This window comes from Prionailurus bengalensis, chromosome X (genome assembly GCF_016509475.1).
Source record: "Prionailurus bengalensis isolate Pbe53 chromosome X, Fcat_Pben_1.1_paternal_pri, whole genome shotgun sequence".
Classification (NCBI taxonomy): Eukaryota; Metazoa; Chordata; class Mammalia; order Carnivora; family Felidae; genus Prionailurus; species Prionailurus bengalensis.
The window spans coordinates 110,004,668-110,027,256 of NC_057361.1; the positions used below are offsets into that span (position 1 = coordinate 110,004,668).

At 38.6% G+C, this 22,589-nt stretch overlaps 1 long non-coding RNA gene across 2 annotated transcripts in view; it reads left to right on the forward strand.

The window, feature by feature from the left end:
• LOC122476795 overlaps positions 1-22,589 on the forward strand; it is an 84,368-nt gene that overhangs the window by 46,956 nt on the left and 14,823 nt on the right. For both annotated transcript variants that reach the window (XR_006295607.1, XR_006295608.1), the window contains exons 3-4: positions 18,196-18,275; positions 19,699-19,788. This is a non-coding gene — a long non-coding RNA (uncharacterized LOC122476795). The remainder of the gene's footprint in view (positions 1-18,195; positions 18,276-19,698; positions 19,789-22,589) is intronic.

Sequence of the window (22,589 nt, forward strand, 5' to 3'; positions counted from 1 at the left end):
CATATTTCAATTTTTACCTATCCATTTCAGATGCACAGTAGCTAAGTGTAGTTAGTACCTACAATATTGGATGGTGCAGCACTAGACAAACTCTTGTACATGTATATCAGGAGATATGTACAGGAATGTTTATAGTAGCACTGATTGTAGTAACAAAAATGAGAAATAATCTATATTGCCATCAATAGCAGTATGTATAATAAAAAGTCATATAATGGAATACTATATAGCAGTAAAAATGAATGATCTATACCTATATGACAACATGGATGAATATATAGTATGACTACATTTTTATAAAGCTCCATGTAAGCAAAACATAGCAAAATAACCTATGGGGAGGCACACATATGTGATTAAACTATTTTTTAAAAGCAAGAGAAACAGATTTAGAGAACAATGATGACTGCCTAATTTTGAATCTCCTCCATGCTGTCCTCTCAAAAACCCATAAAATCCACAACGAGAACATATAAAAACATACATAACCCATGCGTTCAGCGTATCTAGGAGACAGAGAACACTGTAACCTTAAAATTACCCTTAAGGAGAAAAAAATAATTCCAACAGAGTTCTCTCTGCCCACTTGCTGCCTCAAGCCTGTGGGTACAGAAAACAGGAAGGTTTAAGAAGCTCCTTGCAAAAGAGTTGACGTGACCAGAAGAGTTAGATGAGGCACAGATAAAATCAGCCCTGAATGTGAACATTCAATATTAAATGACAAAATGTTGAGCACAGGTAGGGACCTGGCAGTTCACAGCACTGACTGCAAGAAGCGGCTCACAAGAGTGGGGGACCAGCAGGGGCAGCCTCCTACCCTTCCGTGGGAAATTCAGAGGGAGACAGAGAGGTGTCAGTACCTTGTAGAGGTGAAGCTGTGTGGGGAGAGAGGACGATAAGAAGGGAAATTAAGGACGCTGCTGTAAAGAAAGGAAAACAAGACACCAACCCCTTCGTCTCTCCCTTGCACCAATACCACCACATGGAAAAGAATCTTCACAGAAAAGCGTAGAACAGGCAGAAGAGCGCTCTCTAACTAGGAATCCTGTCCATGAAATGAACGGAAATTCAAAAAAGCAGATCCCATGCATGCAAAACTACTGCAAAACAAATCAGAAAATGAGAATCAAAGGATTTCTGGTGGTGAAAATTATCTCCCCCAAAAGCCACAAAGTTAAATAAAATTGAAAACAATACTCCAAACTGAATTTTATATATCCTTGAGAAAGCTTTGCAATATATGAAAAAAACACCTTGAATCAGATATACAAACCCAGAGAACATAGACCAAAAAAGAAAGAAAGAAAGAAAGAAAGAAAGAAAGAAAGAAAACCCAGTATGATATAAGAGTTGATTAACTAGGTACTCAATGGAAAATCAATTTGAATAAAAATTGAGAGCATACAACAAAAACACCTTACGTAGACTAGAGAAAAAGTAGATTGGGTCAGGTAATTGGCACTTACTCTATGGTCTGAGTGTTGAGAAAGAGTTAAATAAATGAAAGACTAGCAGAGAAGAACACTGGGAATCATTACAAGCCCTTTTGGAGGGGGAAGCCCATGGGTGGGAATAGCTTCTGATGATAAGATAGGAAATGACAAGAGATGGGCCTGGGGAGGGTGGCAGAGGACAAACCACGAGAAGCTATGCAGCCACATCACAGACTTTGGTTTTTTTTTTTTTTATGAAATTTATTGACAAATTGGTTTCCATACAACACCCAGTGCTCATCCCAAAAGGTGCCCTCCTCAATACCCATCACCCACCCTCTCCTCCCTCCCACCCCCCATCAACCCTCAGTTTGTTCTCAGTTTTTAACAGTCTCTTATGCTTTGGCTCTCTCCCATTCTAACCTCTTTTTTTTTTTTTTTCCTTCCCCTCCCCCATGGGTTCCTGTTAAGTTTCTCAGGATCCACATAAGAGTGAAACCATATGGTATCTGTCTTTCTCTGTATGGCTTATTTCACTTAGCATCACACTCTCCAGTTCCATCCACGTTGCTACAAAAGGCCATATTTCATTTTTTCTCATTGCCACGTAATATTCCATTGTGTCTATAAACCACAATTTCTTTATCCATTCATCAGTTGATGGACATTTAGGCTCTTTCCATAATTTGGCTATTGTTGAGAGTGCTGCTATGAACATTGGGGTACAAGTGGCCCTATGCATCAGTACTCCTGTATCCCTTGGATAAATTCCTAGCAGTGCTATTGCTGGGTCATAGGGTAGGTCTATTTTTAATTTTCTGAGGAACCTCCACACTGCTTTCCAGAGCGGCTGCACCAATTTGCATTCCCACCAACAGTGCAAGAGGGTTCCCGTTTCTCCACATCCTCTTCAGCATCTATAGTCTCCTGATTTGTTCATTTTGGCCACTCTGACTGGCGTGAGGTGATACCTGAGTGTGGTTTTGATTTGTATTTCCCTGATAAGGAGCGACGCTGAACATCTTTTCATGTGCCTGTTGGCCATCCGGATGTCTTCTTTAGAGAAGTGTCTATTCATGTTTTCTGCCCATTTCTTCACTGGGTTATTTGTTTTTTGGGTGTGGAGTTTGGTGAGCTCTTTATAGATTTTGGATACTAGCCCTTTGTCCGATATGTCATTTGCGAATATCTTTTCCCATTCCGTTGGTTGCCTTTTAGTTTTGTTGGTTGTTTCCTTTGCTGTGCAGAAGCTTTTTGTCTTCATAAGGTCCCAGTAATTCACTTTTGCTTTTAATTCCCTTGCCTTTGGGGATGTGTCGAGTAAGAGATTGCTACGGCTGAGGTCAGAGAGGTCTTTTCCTGCTTTCTCCTCTAAGGTTTTGATGGTTTCCTGTCTCACATTTAGGTCCTTTATCCATTTTGAGTTTATTTTTGTGAATGGTGTGAGAAAGTGGTCTAGTTTCAACCTTCTGCATGTTGCTGTCCAGTTCTCCCAGCACCATTTGTTAAAGAGGCTGTCTTTTTTCCATTGGATGTTCTTTCCTGCTTTGTCAAAGATGAGTTGGCCATACGTTTGTGGGTCTAGTTCTGGGGTTTCTATTCTATTCCATTGGTCTATGTGTCTGTTTTTGTGCCACAGACTTTGGTTTTTATCTTAGGAGCAATATCAAGCCACTGAAGTATTATTTTAAAAATGAGTGATATGATCAGATTTGCTTTTTGAAAAGCAGACTCTGGCTACAGTTCAGAGTATGTACTATAGGGGAGCCAGAGAACATTCAGAAAGGCCAGATACTACTTCAGGTAAAGTAGGCTGGTGGCAGATGGCATGGAGAGAATTGGATGGATTTTAGTAATCTTTAGTGGTAAGTTAACTGGAATTTGTCATGTATTCAGTGGGAGAGGATGAAGGACAGGGAAGAGTCAAGGATAACACTTAGCTTTTATTTTGGCTCTAGGAACTAGGTGGATGATAGTTAACACTGAAGGAAGATTAGATTTATAGAGGTGTTTAGTTAAAGGGTCTTTGGGATATCAAGTTGGATATATCAAGTGGATCTTACAGGCAAGATCTAGACTAGAGATTTAACTTGGGAGTCATTGGTACTTATAGTTCAAGGTATGGATGTGGATTAGGTCACCTAGGGAGTGAGTGTGGAGGGTATTGGGGAAGAAATACTGGGACAGAACCTTAAGGGACTCCAACATTGAAGGCCTAGAAAGAAGTGCATGGACCTGCCGAGCAGACTGTGAAGCATGGAGCAGAGTGATAGAAGGAAAAGCAGCAGAATGCAGTATTAGGGAAGCCAACAGAGTGTTTTTTAAGGAAAAAAGTTTAATAGGGTCAAATGATGCTGAGCAATCAAATAGGAGGAGAATGGTAGTGTCCATTGGAGTTGGTGACACAGAGGTCACCGATGACTTTCATAAGGGCTGTCTTGTTGGATTGGTGGAGGACCGACTAGAGTGAGTTGAAGAATGAGGAAACGAATAGAATAAATTAAAAAAAATTTTTCTTTTAATTTTATTTGAGAAAGATGGGGGCGGGGCCACAGGGAGAGAAAGAAACCCAAGCAAGCTCTGCGTTTAGTACACAGTCCAATGTGGGGCTCAAACCCATGACCCTGGGATCATGATCTGAGCTGAAATCAAGAGTCGGATACTTAACCAACTGAGCCACCCAGGTGCCCATGAATAGTATAAATTTGGACAACTTTTTAGAGAAATTGATTTATGAATTGGAGGAGAGAGACAAGTGGGTATCTGGAGAGGGTTTTAGGGTGTAGGGAAGGATTTTTAACTTAGGAAAGGACTTGATGAGGCACAAATATTGATGTGGAAAGTGACAGTGAAAGAAACTGACTTTATAGAAGATGGAATGGATTGTTGATTAAATAAATTTTCCTAGAAGGCAGGAACGGTGCGAATATAAAGACAGAAATAGGGATTGCCTCACATAGGAGCCAGGACATATTCTCTATTGTTATATAAAGGAATGGGGAGTTGCAGATTTTTTAAAAAATCAAGTTTCAAGAAAACATATCCGATGTTATCTTAGGATTACTCCATGAACAAAAGAAATGCGTGTCAACTTAAATATAGGATAAAATGCAGTGAATATACTCCAGACTGAAGTTGGGACCAGAATATCAAAATAGTAATTACCTGGACATTCTATATTATGAACGATTTTAACCAACATTGATTAGGGACTTACTATATGCCTTTATTTTTACATATCTACATTTACCGTATGTGTTTTTTTAAATAAAAATGCAGTGTTCTTAACACTTTCATGCATTATCACACTTAATTCTCATGAATAACCCATGAAGTCAGTATTCTTGTTTGCCCCAATTTAGAGGTGAAGAAACTGAGGTTCAAAAAACTTAAATACAATATTTTATTTTATTTTTTTAAGTTTATTTATTTATTTTTGAGAAAGAAAGAGAGCATGAGTGGGGCAGGGGCAGAGAGAGGGAAAGAGAGCATCCCAAGCAGGCTCCATGCTGTCAGCTGACAGCATGGAGCCCAATCCAGGCTCAATCCCACAGTCCATGACACCATGACCTGAGCCGAAATCAAGTGTCAGACACTTAACCAACTGAGCCACTCAGGCACCCCCCAAAAGTTAAGTATTTTACTCAAGATCACAAAATTAAAATATGTTTGAGTCATGTTTCAAGCCCAGATCTATCTGATTTTAGAGATAAGCTTTTCACCAAAATGTTACACTGCATTTCTGTAAATTGTGTTTTTGTGCCTTTTTTTTTTTTTTTTTTTTTACGGCAAACATGTATTGTTAGGTCAAGGTCTGTCTGAACACGACACTTCTTTGATGGCCCGGCAACACTTTGTTTTAGGAGCTGTTTCTTCCTCACTGCCTTATATAGGTTGTTTGCACAAATGACACATTTCTCCCATGGACACAGAAAGGGGAATGGTAGCTAGACTAGGCCAATCTTTATACTAGATTTCCCTTAGACACAGCGATTTGTACAGAGAACATCTCATGAACCAAGACGAGCCAATTGGAATCCTTTCTTGAGATTTTCTAGGAATATTCTGGGTGAGAGGGAGAAAGGTCTATTTACCTTTTTAATTGGGGATGTAAAAAATATAGCCAGAGAACTGCCAGCAGTCATCTCTCCTGCCAAACTGAGACACTCGACAAAGAAATGAGCAGCATGTAGAGACACACAGGCTAAGACATGAAAAAAGAACCCAGATGTCATTGTTGAGCCCCTGGATCTGGCTCTGCCAGATCTGCCCTTGGACTTTCCAGTTATGTGAGCCAATACATCTCTTTGCTGCTTAAACCATTTTGACATTGGTTTCTGTTGCCTTTATCTGAAAGAGTCCTGATTAAATCAAAATTGGAAACAGAACTGGCATGTAGAAAGTGACAGACCAACAATGTGAAATTTGCTGCATTGAAATAGGAAGGTGGGCAGGAGGATCTGTTCATCTCCAACTGGGAAAATGGTAATCTTTATTATAAATTTGCAAACCATCTGGTTAAGCTGGTTATATTGCATCTTGTAGATCAGTCCATGTAACTATTGGTCTGAATCTTGGAAAACATCAAGATGCTGAAGTGGTTGCTACTTTTTGTAGCTTTCAGTAAGTATCTGCATGGATAGGAGCTTTGATCCACACTGGCCCATATGTAAGTGGAAAGGAAAGAGCACAAAATTTTCTTAAATGATGACATATCTTCCTGCTGCCAAAAATTTTAGATGGTTGAGAGCCACGGTAAATGTTTAAATCCATTTCCTATGTTAAAGTTAGAGAGAAAAAAAAATACGGAGTCTGGAAATACTGGTAAACCAGACTGGGACCAGGTGGGCCTGAGAATTGAGAAATACTTGATTCCTTAGCTCCATCCCCAACACTGGCCTATATTCCCTCCCTGAAACAATTTAATAATTACCTGTATTGCAAAGAACCATTCATTGGAATACACTAGGATCAAGGAATAAATTATTCCTACCTCTACTGCAGCCCATTTGTCAGAGATGGAGACTCTTGTTTCAAAAAGACAGAAATCTTCTTTTTAATGTTTATTTATTTTTGAGAGAGAGAGAAAGATTGAGAGAGAGTGCAGGAATGAAGGAGGGCAGAGAGAGAGGCAGACAGGATCTGATGCAGGCTCTGAGCTCTCAGCACAGAGCCCGATGCGGGGCTCAAACCCACAAACTGGGAGATCATGACCTGAGCCTAAGTCAGATGCTTAACTGACTGAGCCACCCAGGGCCCCTGAGACAGAAGTCTTTAAATGAGAGTTGGTCCACATTTAAGGACTAAGATTCAGTATTATCTTTAGTTTTGGTTACTAGCCAGTTGATTCAAATTACACATTCACCAGCAGCGGTCTAAAGACATACATACATACATATATACATGTTATGTTATTATGTTCACATATATTTAGAATTATTATACCTTCCTATTGAGTTGAGACTTTTAGAATAATGAAATGTTACTTCTTACCTTGCATAATAATTCTTTCCCTAAAGTATATTTTGTCTGTCTTTAAAACAATCACACTTCAGGATGACTGGTGGCTCAGTCAAGCATCTGACTTCCGCTCAGGTCATGATCTCATGGTTTGTGGGTTTGAGCGTCACCTCAGGCTCTGTGCTGACAGCTCAGAGACTGGAGCCTGCTTTGGAGACTGTGTGCCCCCCTCTCTCTCTGCCTCTCCCCTGATGGCATTCTGCCTCTCTCAAAAGTAAATAAACATTAAAAGAAAAACCAAAAAAAAACCAAAACCAAAACCAAAAACAAAAACCTAAAAAAACCCAGTCACACCTCTTTGGGTTAGTGTTTGCATGGTATATCTTTTTCTTTAATTTTGCTTTCAATCTATTTCTGTCTTTACATTTAAAGGGTGTTTCTTGTTTCTTGTAAATATACAGTTGCCGGGGGAGGTGTCTAAAAACTATATATAAATAAATAGTTGCCGGGGGGGGGTGTCTAAAAACTCCAGTCTGATAACTTAGTTTATTTGGATTAGAGTGTTTAGTGTATTTATATTGAATATAATTACTGATATAGTTGACCTGAAGCCTACCATCTTGCTACTTGCACTCTTTAGGTCTCCTCTATTTGTTTCTTTGTTCTTCCCTTTTCTTCCTTGTTTTAATGAAGTGTTTTTTAGTTGTTCTATTTTATCTCTTCCATTAGGCTTTTTGCTATGCCTTTCTGAACTATTCTTTTAGAAGTCACCCTAAAAATTCCAAAATGCATCTGTAGCTTATCACAGTCTACCCTAAATTAGTACTTTCACCAATTCTCATACCATGTGCTCTCACACCACAGAGCAATGAAAGAAACTTCTAGCAGTTCAGGTCTATTTATCCCTCCCATCCTTTTAGTTATTACATAGTATATTTAACCCCAACAAAATACTATTATGGTTTTTTAAATACTCAATCATCTTTTATAATTACCAAAATATTGACCCTTTCTAGTCCTGTTCATTCTTTCTTTCACTTTTACATTTGTATCTGTAATAATTTCCTTTCAGCTTTCAAGAACTTTTTTTCGTAATTTTTTTTTTACTGTTTGCTGTAAAAAAATTCTTTCAGCTTTTCTTTTGTCTAGAACTCTCGGTTGTTTCGTTCTTTTTGGTTCTTTGATTATTTTTTTAGTTGCTTTTTAAAAATTTTAATTCCAGTATAAGTAACATAGTGTTATATTAGTTTCAGGTGTACAATATAGTGATTCAACACTCAGTGCTCATCACGATAAGCGCACCCTTAATCCCCTTCACCTATTCATGCAACCCCCCCACCTCCCCTCTGATAACCATCTGTTTTTTCTCTAAAGAGTATGTTTCTTGGTTTGTCTCTTTTTCTCTTTGTTCATCTGTTTTGCTTTTTAGATTCCACACGTGAGTGAAATCGTACAGAGTTTGTCTTTCTCCGAATGACTTATTTCACTTAGCACTATACCCTCTAGATCCATCCATGTTGTTGCAAATGGCAAGATTGCATTCTTTTTTATGGCTGAGTAACATTCCACTAGAGATATATCCCACCTCTTCTCTATCCATTTACCTATGGATGGACACTTGGGTCCATAATTTGACTATTGTAAATAATGCTGCAATAAAGATAGGGGTGCATATATTTTTTTCAAATTCGTATTTTTTTATTCTTAGGGTAAATACCCAGTAGTGGAATTACTAGATCATAGGGTAGTTCTATTTTTAACTTTTTGAGGAAACCCCATACAGTTCTCCACAGTGGCTGCACCAGTTTGCATTCTTACTAACAGTGCACAAGGGTTTCCCTTTTCTCCACATCCTCACCAACACTTGTTGTTTCTTGTGTTTTTCATTTTAGCTATGCTGACAGGTGTGAGATGATATCTCAGTGGAGTTTGATTTGCATTTCCCTGATGATGAGCAATGTTCAGCATGTTTTCATGTGTATTTTGGCCCTCTGAATGTCTTCTTTGGAGAAATGTGTGCTCATGTTTTCTATCCATTGTTTAATTGGATTATTTGGGTGTCTTTGGTGTTGAGTTATATAAGTTCTTTATATATTTTAGATAATAATCCTTTATCAGAGAGGTCATTTGCAAATATCTTCTCCCATTCAGTAGGTTGTCTTTTTTAGTTTTGTTGATTATTTCCTTTGCTGTGTAGAAGCTTTTTATTTGGATATAGTCCCAATAGTTTATTTTTGTTTTTGTGTCCTTTGCCTCAGGAGACACATCTAAAAAAATATTGCTATGGTCGATGTCAGAGAAATTACTGCCTGTGCTTTCTTCTAGGATTTTTATGATTTCAGGTTTTACAATTTTTAGTTTATTTTCGGGTGTGGTGTAAGAAAGTGGTCCAGGTAGCTGTCCAATTTTCCCAACATTATTTGTTGAAGGGATTGTCTTTTTCCCATTGCATATTCTTGGAGAGGTTTTTTTTTTTTGGCACTTTAAAGATATCATTCATTGTTCTCTTCTTTCCATAGTTTCTGATGATAAGTTACCTATTTTCTTACGTTCTCCCAGGGATAATATATTCTTTTCCTCTAGGCACTTTAACTTTGGCTTGAGCAGCTTGACTACAATGTCTGTAAGTGTGTGGGGTTTTTTCTCATATTCATTCTACTTGAAGTTCACTGAGCTTCTAGAGTCACTGAGTTAATGTCTTTCATCATATTTAGAATATTCACAGTCATTATTTCTTCAAATAATGCATCTGTCCCATTCTTCCTTTCCTCGCCTTGTCGGGCTCCAGTTACGTATATGTTGGACCTTTGATTGTATACCCCATCCCTATTATGTGCTATTTTGATTTTGACATTCTTTTCTTCTTAAATTTCAGTTTAGACATTTTATTTACCTGTCAATAGTCTTGTCTTCTAGGTTACTATTTTCTGCTGTGTGAAGTCTGCATTCAAATGCATCCAATGAGTTCTTAATTTCAGATATTGTATTTTGCAGCTCTAGAATGGCTCTTTAATTCTTTTTATAATTATCTGTTAAATACCCTATCTTTTCATTCACCTCATTTTATTATTGATACCTCAACCTCCATTACTCTTCCTCTTCTCTTGGTCTGGAAGATTCATATTCCTTTACAATAGTTCTTGTCATTCTAGTCTAGTCTTCAGATAATGCCTTCATTGATGCCCTTTTCCCTTGGTTTGTGACCAATCTTTCTCTGGTCTCTCTTTTATGACTCTAATCTTAGTTTCCCAGGAATATGACCATTAGACCCCAAATCCAAGTTTAATTACTGAAGCCTACTCTAATAGTTCAGTGGTCCCCAACTGGGAATAACCCCTCCATTTTCCCACTTGACTCTATGCAAGGATGTGTGTGTGTGTGTGTGTGTGTGCATGTGTAATGCCTAAACATATTTCCTGAGGGTTTAAATGGCATAGTTTTCACATAGTAAAAACAGTTAATGAATATGCAGATGTTTGATTATATGGGAAAAATCATGTCTATTAATTGGTAAATTTTGACACATACAGGTAAGGATTCTAGGCATTTCTAACCATTTATTTTCTAAATTGATTTTGCAATTAAGCTTAGAATTTCGAATTGTGTAACCTTAAATATTTTCACTTATTTTGAAACTAATACATTGTATAATAATTGTTTCTATGGATTTTATGCATTTATGAGTTTTTATCTACTTAGTCAAAAGCTTAGTGTTTGTATACCCATGTTTGTAGCAGTATTATTTACAATAGCTAAAAGGTGGAAACAACCCAAATATATATTGAAAGAAGAGTAGATTTTTAAAATATGGCATATACACACAATGAAATACTATTCAGCTTTAAAGAGGAAGGAAATTATGACACTTGCTACGACATGGATGAACCTCGAGGACCTTATGCTAGATGAAATCAGCCAGGCACAAAAAGATATTTTATGATTTTCCTTACATGAGATATCAAAAGTAGTCAAATTCATGGGGCACCTGGGTGGCTCAGTCAGTTAGGTGTCCGCCTTCAGCTCAGGTCATGATCCCGTGGTTTGTGGGTTCAAGCCCTGCATCGGGCTCAGTGCTGACAGCTCAGAGCCTGGAGCCTGCTTTGGTTTCTGTGTCTCCCTCTCTCTCTGCCCCTCCCCTTCTCGTGTTCTGTCTCTCTCTCTCTCTCTCTCTCTCTCTCTTTCAAAAATAAATAAACATTAAAAAAATAGAGTAGCCAAATTTGTAAAAAGAGAAAATAGAATGCTGGTTGCCAGGGGCTGAAAGGAGGGGCTAGGAAGAAGTTGGTTTTGAATGGGTACAGAGTTTCACTTTTGCAAGAAGAAAAAGTTCTCGAGAATGGTTGTAGAAAACAATGTAAATATACTTAGTGCTACTGAATTGTGCACTTAATAATAATTAAAATGGTAAATTTTATGTTATGTGGATTTTTTTACTACAATTATAACTAAAAAAAGAGTTTAATATTTTTAAAGCTGTGAAAAAGTGATAATTGTGACTATATAAGAAATACTGAAGAAGGATTAGAGGAGAAATCAAGTAAACTGCAAGATGAAACTGAAACAATGATAACGAAAATGAAGAAAAGATTGAGGGAAAAGAAGAATTAAACATTAGAGTTAAGAATGAAAATCTGAATGACAATAAAATAGAATGATTATGTATGAATAATTAATAAACAGTAATTTTAAGGGCACAAAGTGAATAGTATTTGTTCAACAGTGAGCCATGAAATACAAGATATGGGGGACAAAGTTTAAATATCATACACACACACATACATACACAGAGACTAAATGTTGTTCCCTTGGAAAAGTGTCTGAGATATCTACTCTACTCAAGAACTTATTACAGAGGATGTACCAGAAATAAAAAAAAATAAAAATAGAGTATGCACAAGAGTATATATTCTTGTGCAACAGCATTTACCTCAGTGGATACCAAGATTAAAATCAGTCTGTATTTAGTCACAGAAATATGTTCTCTCAAGCCTTCATCAAACTCATTAGATTTTTTTATAAAGTATTTTATTTTATTTCATTTTATTTTATTTTTATTTTAGAGTGAGAGAGAGAGAGAGAGAGAGTGAGGGAGAGGGGCAGAGGGAGAGAGGGAGCATCTTAAGCAGGCTCCACATTAACCTAGGAGCCTGTTGTGGGTCTTGATCACATGACCCTGGGATCATGACTTGAGCCGAAATCAAGAGTTGGACACTCAATTGACTGAGCCACCCAGGTGCCCCTGGTTGGATGTTGAATCTACAAAAGCATAAAATGAAGCAAGACTAATACTTGTGTTTACAAACAAAAACAAATAAAACAAATATTTTATCGCAACTATTAAAACCTACTGGATCAGCGTATGTTATGCTGGCTAAAGTTAAAATTTCAGATGCCTATTGCACACTCAGGCCTTTACAAAGCTCTTAGTAGGCTGACTCAATGAGTTTGCTTTTTCTTTTGAGGTGTGTGAATTTGTTATATATTTGGGGTATTAATAACTCATTAGATATATGACTTGAAAATATTTTCTGCCATTCTATAGGTTGCTTTTTCATTTTGTCTAGACAAATACCGTATGATCTAACTTATACCTGGAGTCTAAAAGAAACAACTCACAGGGACAGTAACTCACAGAACTCACAGAAACAATAACTAATCTTATTGTGGTGATCATTTCACAGCATATACATGTATTAAGTTTTACACCTTAATCTTACATGATGTTATATGTCAAATATGTCTCAATAGATTTGGGAAATTAAAAAAGAAAATAAAAAAGAAGTGTAAAACCTTATTTCTGGCATGCAAACACAGACTAACTGGGAAGGGGGACATGCATGCATTGAAAGTAATCGTAAAGAAAGAGAGTCAAAAGAACTGATTTGTGTCATCCCAATGCTAAGTTGATGGATTTTGAGATAGGCAAAGACTGTTGATCAGAAAACCACAAAAGTGAGAGGAAGTAATCTAGCCTTGTCAAGAGAGAAGATGTTTTGGGGGCGCCTGGGTATGCTCAGGCAGTTAAGCATCCGACTCTTGATTCCACCTCAGGTCATGATCTCATGGTTTATGGATTCAAGCCCTGATTTGGGCTCTTCACTGACAGTGCAGAGCCTCCTGGGTATTCTCTGTCTGCTCCACCCCTGCTCGGGCTCCCCCCCACCCCCTCCTCTCTCTCTCTTTCTCTCAGAATAAATAAATAAACTAAAAAAGAAGAGAAAAAAGGTGTTTTCATCAGTAGCTTTTTAGTTATGATAGAAACCCTATTCCAGATTGCTAAAATATTATATGGAAAAAATGTTTCATTTGCTCATGTAGTTAAAAAGTCTGGAGGTCAATCTGGTTTAGGGAACAATCGGGTACTGGGGCTCAGTGATATCATCAGGATCTTTCTGTGTTTTTCCCTCTGTCGTTGCCTGTGTCTCAGCTCTGCTTTTCCCTATGTTTGCAACATTATGAGGCAGATTCTTCCCACATGATGACAAAGATGGTAATCAGCAACCCCAGGCTTACATTCTCAGGCGTTAACAAGCCGAGCAGAAAGAGAGTGCCATTTCTTTCCTAATAATTCCAGCAAAGTCTCAATTTGACTCATACTGGTACAGTTTGTCTTAACCTGCCCATTTCTAAATCCACTGCTGTGCCCGTTTGGTCTGGTCTAGGTCATATATCCACCTCTGGAACTGGGTGAAGGATGGGGTAAGGGTATCCACTCTACTACAACTACATTAATGACTTAAGAGGAGTTGTGATTTCCCAACGGGAAATCAAGAAGGAGAATAAGATGTTGGGCTTATTTATTGACTTATTGATTTATTGATTTTAATATAATTTATTGTCAAGTTACCTACAGTGTGCTCTTGGTTTCTTGGTTTTGGGGGTAGATTCCTGTGCTTCATCACTTACATACAACACCCAGTGCCCCCCTTCCCTGCCCCCCCAATCAACCCTCAGTTTGTTCTCTGTATTTAAGGGTCTCTTATGGTTTGCCCCCCCCCCTGTTTAAATAGCAGTTGTTCATTTACAGTATCTACTGACAAAACAGAGCCCCAGATTTGAGTCACTTGCAAACTTGTTGGGAACAAAAGATCATTAGAGGGAACCATTTTCCTCCTCCTCACGTCTTCAACCTTGGTCCTTAAAAGTGGGACTTTGACCTCTTTGTAAATATTGAATAGAGTTTGTGCTATTTTTTCTACCTCTCACTCACTGTTTTTATCAAAGAGGAGAGGTGACTTCTATGTTTGGTGAGATCAGGAAGAAAGGTTGAGTATGTGGGGCTCAGGCCTGCCTTCCCCCCCACCATGATGTTGCCATGTGGTAACTGCCTTGGGCCTAGGCTTCTTGGTTCTTTGTCTTGGTTCCAAGTTAGTCCAGTTTGACGTGGAGGAGGTGGAAGTGACAGGTATTAGAAGCCACTTGTGACCACAGATCCAGGCCACATTTTCCAAGCCTTATCAGCAATAAAGCTAATATTTTTGTCTTTGACTCCATATCTATTTTTCAAATATTTGTAAATGTAGCTGGGCAAATGAATATGCCTGATTCTTCCTGAGTTGGTGTGCAGGGGTAAGAAGTGCACCAAGTTAGGAATCAGATTACCTAGGTTCCAGAACTAGTAGGTAGGTCACTTCCGTACTCTGGGATTCAATTTTCTCATTTAGAAAACAAGTGAGTGGGCTCTGGAGAGCTCTGAGGATATTTCCAGATCTAACATGTCATGATTATCGTTGGGCAGTGAACTGAGCCTTGAAAGAAATACATGATTCAGATTTTGAAAGAGAAGGAACAGAAGAGTTACCGAGAAGCTCTCAGGGATGAAAGCATTTAAAGAACTTAACATGGTAAATATGAAGAATAGAAAGAGGCAAGGCACTTTTCCAGCCCAGACATTTGCAGGCTGATTCACCTTGGCAACCACTTAAGTTTATGCACATAAAAGGATATAGAGGATTTGACATAATGGCAGGTAGGAGGAGTTCCACTGACGCATGACTTGAGAAATACTCTACTGATCTTATGAACTGGTTCATGCTTAATAAAGATTCTAAGCAGGAAGATGAAAAAAATCACTAGATATAAATATTTAGATCTCTATAATTTATATCTTAAAGAACAGCAAAGCAATGGGACCACAGACTAACCACCTATGATTACTTTTCTTGTCTGGACTCCTTGTCCAATGAACATAGTAACTTTTTTTTTTTTTTGCTTGGCCTCCATTTTATAAGTTTAACATTGATTGTATCTGGCTTCTCTGAGCTTGTCCTATCTTTGATTCTGATTCCAGATCTAACATGTCATGATTACGATTGGGCAATGATAAGAAAGCATAATATTTTATGTTAAAATGTAAAATTAAATATAGAACTCAAGTTCTGCACCTAATGGCTCTGAGGGACCTATCTGGGTAGATCACACTTATGCACCGGAAAAGCTATGAATGTGTTGATCGTGTCTCATCTTGTCCTCATATTTTCAGGCAAAAGCTCTGACTTCCTAACTTAAAGTCCTTCTGACTGGTACAAGTATATACTCAGAGACATCTTTTACATTTGTGTTTAGTGGTTTTATTATTGAGTTACTGATTATAAGGAACCCTTACATGTGGCCATAGTTAACACGTGAAGGAGTAAGAATGGCAAGAAGGCATTTGTTCACCACCGGAGCCTATTATCTGGCTCAGGGTTCTTTCTGAAAATTACAGCAGTTCACCGGCCTAAGGTACATGGAAAGGAGGGCCTGACCTATTATCTAGCCTGACCTATGACACTAGAATACTTGCTAAGCTCCAGCCGGAGTTACCACATCTTCATTCTTTAGCAATGACCCTGGCCTGTAGTCTTGGACAGTCTTAGTGACTACCACTCCCACAGCCCCTTAATGAAGAGATTGGCCCCAGGATTCTTTCTGCATAAAGTTACTAGAGCCTATGCCATATGCATTGAGAGAGACTAATGCTAGGAATATAGTTAACTCCAGCCAAGATAGGTTGAACCAGAGATGTGCACATTATCAAAGCCAACCGTTATCTAAGACTGTTTGGCTTGAAACACTGCCTTATAATAGCACTCTATACTAAAAAATACTGATGGCAAGGGCTAACATCCATAGAATGGACACGAAGAAGGTTATGTGTCCTTGTGGTGGATTATTGAGAGATCCAGCTCTTAGAGGCCCTATAGATATAGAGGAGGTAGGGAAGAAGGAGCTATAACTGAGGTTCTGAATGAACCCTGATAATCCAAATCTAAGAATTACTTGGATTTAAAATATCTACATGGATAAGAAGATGATATGTTCCACTGAAAGACAGTAGAGCATAAAGTTGGGAGCAGTCTCTGGGGCCAAATTGCCTATGTTTGGATACTATTCCTGCCACTTAGTAGCTCTATGACCTTCTACCAGTGACATCAATTCTGTGCTTTAGTTTCTCCATCCGGAAAACAACAATAATAACAGCACCTACCAGATCAATTTTGAGTCTGAAATGAGCTAATACACATTGAACACTTAAAACAATGTCTGACACATAGTAAGTGCTCAAAAATATAAGCTTTTAGTGTTATTTTATCCCGGTACGTAAGTGAGGCAGAGTAATTTGTTGAGATACTGTGTTTATTCTCCCTTTACTTTCCCTTTCTTGTATTCCAAAAAAGGAATGGAATATTTTCTTTCCTGGGGAAAGAGTGGGTTGCGTTGCAGGGTCCAGAGTCTGTCTTACCTGGAATCCTAAGCATATTGTAAGGATTATGCTCAAAGGAGGGGAAGGAAGTAGTTGACTTTAGAGTAGACAGAAGAAGGAGTGAGACTTCTCCAAGCTTTGGGAAGGACTGACAGTTGACAGTTGGGGAGTAGTAAGATCTGGGGCCACCTCCTGACAGAACCCCTGGAGGTACTGTATCTTTGGTCAACTTTGAGAGCTCGATTCTAGGTGCCGTGGCTCTCCCCTAGGCGTGGGAGAAGCGCAACTGTTTGCTTTTACAACACCGTGCAGGCTTGGACGAGAAGGCATGACAGCCTGACGATTAGAGATTCTTTCCCTATTTGACACTTGCCACACAAAGCTCCTGAGTATCTGTGTGATCCTAAGGAGTGTAGAAAGCTCCAGAAAGTGATTGCAATTTAATTTTTTGCCAGTCTTGCAGCACAGAGATGTGCAGTTGAAATACATTTGGCTTAAAGGAAATGAAGACATGTGATAGTTCTCCCATCCCCAAGTTTGTGGCGTACCACTCATACCAATTACACAATAAATCACCATTACCAAAAGTAATGTGGTTGTTTTGTAAGGTCTTTTCTTTATAATGTTAGAAAGGCTAAATTATAGATAATTTTGTGCTAATAAGTTACAAGGAAAAGATCCTTAAAGGGAATGAATGAGAGGTCAGAGGGGTGGAATGAGTAGCAGTGAGGATTCACCCATGTGAAGTCATTGTTTGTACTGGCGAAGTTAATAATTAAGATGTCCTTCAGAGGTAAGGGAAGGCTTTGGAGCACATGGTATCTGTCACTTTAGAGTGTATATTAGTTCCCTAGGGCTGCAGTGACAAAGCACCACAAACTGAGTAGTTTAAAACAAGAAATTTATTCTCTCACAGTTCTGGAGGCTCTAAGTCTAAAGTCAAGGCTTCAGTGGGGCCATGTTCCCTCTGAAACCCATACTGGAGAATTCTTTTGTCCCTCATCTAGCTTCTGGTGTTTGTTGGTAATCCTGGGCATTCCTTGTCTTGTAGATATATCACTCCAATCTCTGCCTCCATCTTTACGGCCACGAAGCATCTTCACTGGAAGAAATCTCTTTTTCCTTTATGCTGGTATTGCATCTAATTCTTATCTTTCTTGTGGTATTTATCTTGCATCATAGTTATTTATGATTGCATCTGTAGTAGGCAACTTTTCAGCTGTCTACCCAGACAACAAAATCTCTACGTTGGGAATAACAGTCCGAAATAGCAGGGGGAGAGTTCTATATCCATAGTACCTAATCACTGCCCCCCTCCCTTCATAGCTGATTAATGATGCCTGGGCAACTGACCAAATGGAATCAGTAAGATTCTCTCCCTAGGAAATCTGAATTTGGGACTCAAGCATTCTGTTGAGTCCCATTGTTTTTGACTACACTGAGGATATGTTAATCCAAGAATTGTTAGGGCCAGCAGAAAGCTCAGAGGAACAAAGAAAGTTGTTCTGAACAAAGGAGAATGAAGAAGTGTAGAGGGGAATGGCTGTAGTGTTAGAAGAAATAATAGGGAAAAATCAGGATGTTGAAATTTACTACTTCTTGTTGCTTTCATCAAAGTTCTGCAAGAGAGGAATTAACTCAAACTAGAACTGAGGAGGTCTGCAAGGAAACATAACAAGAAATACAGCATTTCTAAGGTAAGTGCTTTCTGCTTATGGACTATAGTCTAAATTGACCAATTGTTCCATAATTTGGAGACTTACAGGAGTAAAAAACAAATGGCTTCTGTATCTCAAAACTAAAGCTGGTACAATCAGTGGCAAGGAATTGGCAGCCATAGCTGAAGATACAACTGATGGTCTACGTCTTTCTCAAGTAGGTTCTCTTTAACAGTTCTCTGTCAGACCAAGGGAAAAACCCACTGACAGTGATCTAGTTATGAGTGATAGCTCACTAAGGTTATTTTAGGAATAGGGAAATGGGTAGAGTGCAGACATTGAGCACATAGAAAAGATAAAAGAAAACTTAAAAATATATACAAAAGGAAACACAGTGGAGTATTAGAATGGAGCCTGAGAAAATCCAGAATCCCCTGGTATACCTCAAGGGCCTATTCCTATTAAAAGGAGGGCCAATACCTCAGATGCATCTTAAATGAAAGAAGATTAGCCGTGTCTCTCTTACCCTAGGGTGATTTTTTTGTGACCTCAATGCAAAAGCCAAGATGGAGGTCGTTTAACTGAGGGACTAGGGGCCTGGGCAGAGTCCTGTAACCTATTGCTCAAGGACAGAAACATCTAGGCTAGTGTGAAGATTCAAGAACATGAGTTCACATATTTTCCTTTGACTACCACCCCATGAAATATGATTTAAATCAAAGCCTATTGTGCTAGAGTACAGAATGCTAGTTGCCTACCGCAATATCTCTTTTTCTCTTTCTTTAGTAACCGATTCCCAATTTTTATCTGGGCACACTACCATTTGCAATAAGAGACTAGACTACATTTCCCAACCTCCCTTACTTTTAGGCATGGTCATACCTTTAAGTTCTGGTCAATGAAACATAGACAACAGTGTTTCATGGACCTTCTGAGGAGTTTCCTTAGAAAAGATGGAGGCATGTCTTTCTTCACCTTTTCTCATCTTACTGCCTGGAATCTAGATATGATAGCTGGAGTTTCGTCAGCCATCCTGGGCCATGAGGATGATGGCCATACCCTAGGAAGCGAATTGCTACAGAAAAGCCAAGCCTGGCCAAAAAACCCCAAAGGCTTTTGATTTTCAACCCCTAAGGCAATCCCTACGTCACTGAACTCACATCCACAGGAAGAGGGTTTCTGAAATGGGGCAGTCTCCAGAAGGGTAAACCTCCCTAATGCCCCTTTCAGGAATAGCCAAGTGGGACAATGCACAAGGGAGATGATCTCAGAGAAGAGAATCCGAGACATGCAGCTGGGCTGACCAAGAAGTCACTCTACTGCCAAGGAGTTCTTGCTGTTTATGTACATGATACATAAGTCAATATATTGATTGGCAACCTTCATGTATTGTATCAATTTTGTTTTGTATTTCCAAATGGGAGGTTTTATTTAGTTCATCCTGTTTTCCCTCTATTATTAGACACTGACTGTTTTGGATATGGTCAAATGTACAGTTTACCTATAGATGTGAAACCGTGGGGAGCTACATCAAGACCTGCTCAAGATGACTGTAAGTCACTGAAGGATCTTGGGCTTAATGTTGGGTGCACTTGGGATATATGAGTTTGGATCGTCTTTCTATTTAGAAGGCACGAGTAATGAGTACATTTTCATTTGTGTATGGTATAGTGGCGTTATATTAGTTGAAGACCTTCTGTAAATTGGGTGGACTATCAAGTTTGTATGTTACTTTTGTCTGTCCAACATACGTTCCCAACTGTTCTGCAAACGGCACTTTGAGGGACCAACTCTTTTTTGCTCTCTCTCTCTCACTCTCCCCCCTCCTCTCTCTTTCTTTTTCAATCTTCAGCTTCTAAGCAGAGATGTTCCCTTCCCTGGTTCAAAGAATAGGTGCATAAACTCTAACTCTAACCTGACCAATTAGAATGTCCTATCCCTTGGCATCAGGAATGGGCATGTGATCTAAGCAGATATAATCATGTGCTCAAACCTAGGCCAATGAATCAACAACCATTAGAATGAGACTGGAACTACTGAGAACAATGCATTCTCTTCTTTTATTTTTTTTCCAGCTTTATTGAGAAAGAATTGACACATAATGTGTAATTTTAAGGTGTACATTGTGATGACTTGATACATGTATATATTGTAAATTGTTCGCCACAATAGGTTAGTTAACATATCCTTCACCTCACATAATTACCATTTTGTTTTTGTTGTTATGGTGAGAACATTAAAGTTCTACTCTCTTAGCAACTTTCAAGTATACAAATATTAACTATAGTCACCATGCTCTACATTAGAGCCTCAGAACTTATTTACCTTATAACTGACAATTTGTACCTTTTGACCAACACCTCCCCATTTCTCTCACCCCTCAGCCCTTGACAACCACCATTCTACTGTTTCTGTGAGTTCAATGTTTTTAGATTTTACATATAACTGAGATCATACAGCATTTGTCTTTCTCTGTGACTTATTTCACTTAGGATAGTGTAATCAATGTCCATCCATATTATTGCAAATGGCACATTTTCCTTCTTTCTAATGGCTGATTAACATTCCATCACACACACACACACACACACACACACACACCACCTTCTTTATTCATTCATCCAACAATGGGCACCAAAGTTGTTTTCATGTCCCGGATATTGTGAATAATGTATTAATGCCATATGATCTAACAATTCCACTAGTAGGTATTTACCCAAAGAAAATGAAAGCACTAATTTTAAAGATATATGCCATCCCTGAATTTATTGCAGCATTATTTACAATAGCCAAAGTATGGGAGCAACCTAAGTATCCATTGATAGATAAATGCATAAAGAAGATGTGATCACATGCGCATGCACACACACACACACACACACACACACACACTTGAATATTGCCCAGCCATAAGAGGAGGAGATCTTGCCATTTGTGACAACATGGATGGACCGAGAGGGAATTATGCTAAGTGAAATAAGACTGAGAAAGACAATACTATACAATTTCACTCATATGTGGAATCTAAAAACAAAACAAATGAATACACAAACAGAAAGCAGAATCAGATACAGAGCACAAACTGTTTGTTGTTAGAGAGAAGGGGGTGGAGGGATGAGCAAACTGGATGAAAGGGGGTGGGAGATACAAGCTTCCAGTTATGGAATAAGTAAGTCACAGGAATAAAAGGTACAGCATAGGGAATATAGCCAGTGGTATTGTAATAGCACTGAATGGGGACAGATGGGAACTACACTTGAGAGCACAGCATAAACTAGAGACTTGTCCAGTCACTATGTTGCACGCCTGAAACTAATGTAACATTGCGTGTCAACTATATTTTAAAAAATCTACAATGAGGTATCACTTCACATCGGTTAGAGTGGCTATTACAAAAAAAATAACAAAAAACAATAACAAGAGATAACTAGTGCTGGTGAGGATGTGTAGAAAAGGGAAGCCCTTGTACACTGTTGGTGGGAATGTAAATTGGTGCAGCCACTGTGGAAGACAGTATGGAGGATCCTTAAAAAATTAGAAATAGTACTGCACTTTCTTTTAGATTGCTAATCTAGTTAGATGCAAGGGTAGACCTTCTAATAATCATGGAGGGAACTGGAGCTTAGAAAAGGAGAGTGGTGGATCCCTAACATCACAGCTTGAGCAGCAGCATACAGCTGTGCTTGAAGCCAAACCATCCCTGGATCTTTCAACTCCTTGACCTAATACTATGATGTCCTCTTAAACAATCTTTATTTTGAATTTTGTCACTCATAACCAGAAGAACTCTGACAAATAGACACCCATATCCTTATAATGTACTACTGTTATTACCATTTTACCTATTTTGTTTGTTTATTTAGTTTTGAGAGAGACAGAGACAGAGACAGAGTACAAGCAGGGGAGGGGCAGAGAGAGAGGGAGGCACAGAATCTGAAACAGGCTCCAGGCTCCGAGCTGTCGGCACAGAGCCCGACGCGGGGCTCAAACTCATGAACCGCGAGATCACGACCTGAGCCGAAGTCAGACCATAAGATCATGACCTGAGCCATTGCTATGAGCATTGAGCTTTAATGTTCTCAACATAACAACAATGACAACAAAATGGCAATTATGTAAGGTGAAGGACATGTTAACTAACCTTATTGTGGTAAACATTTAGTGATATATAAGTGCATCAAATCATCAAATTGTATACCTTAAACTTGCACATGTTATATGTCAATTATATCTCAATAAAGCTGGAAGAAAATGACCATATTAATAATCTTTAATTGTACAGTTTGGTGGCATTAAATATATTCACATTGTTTTGCAGCCATTACTACAATCCATCCCCAGAACTCTTTTCAC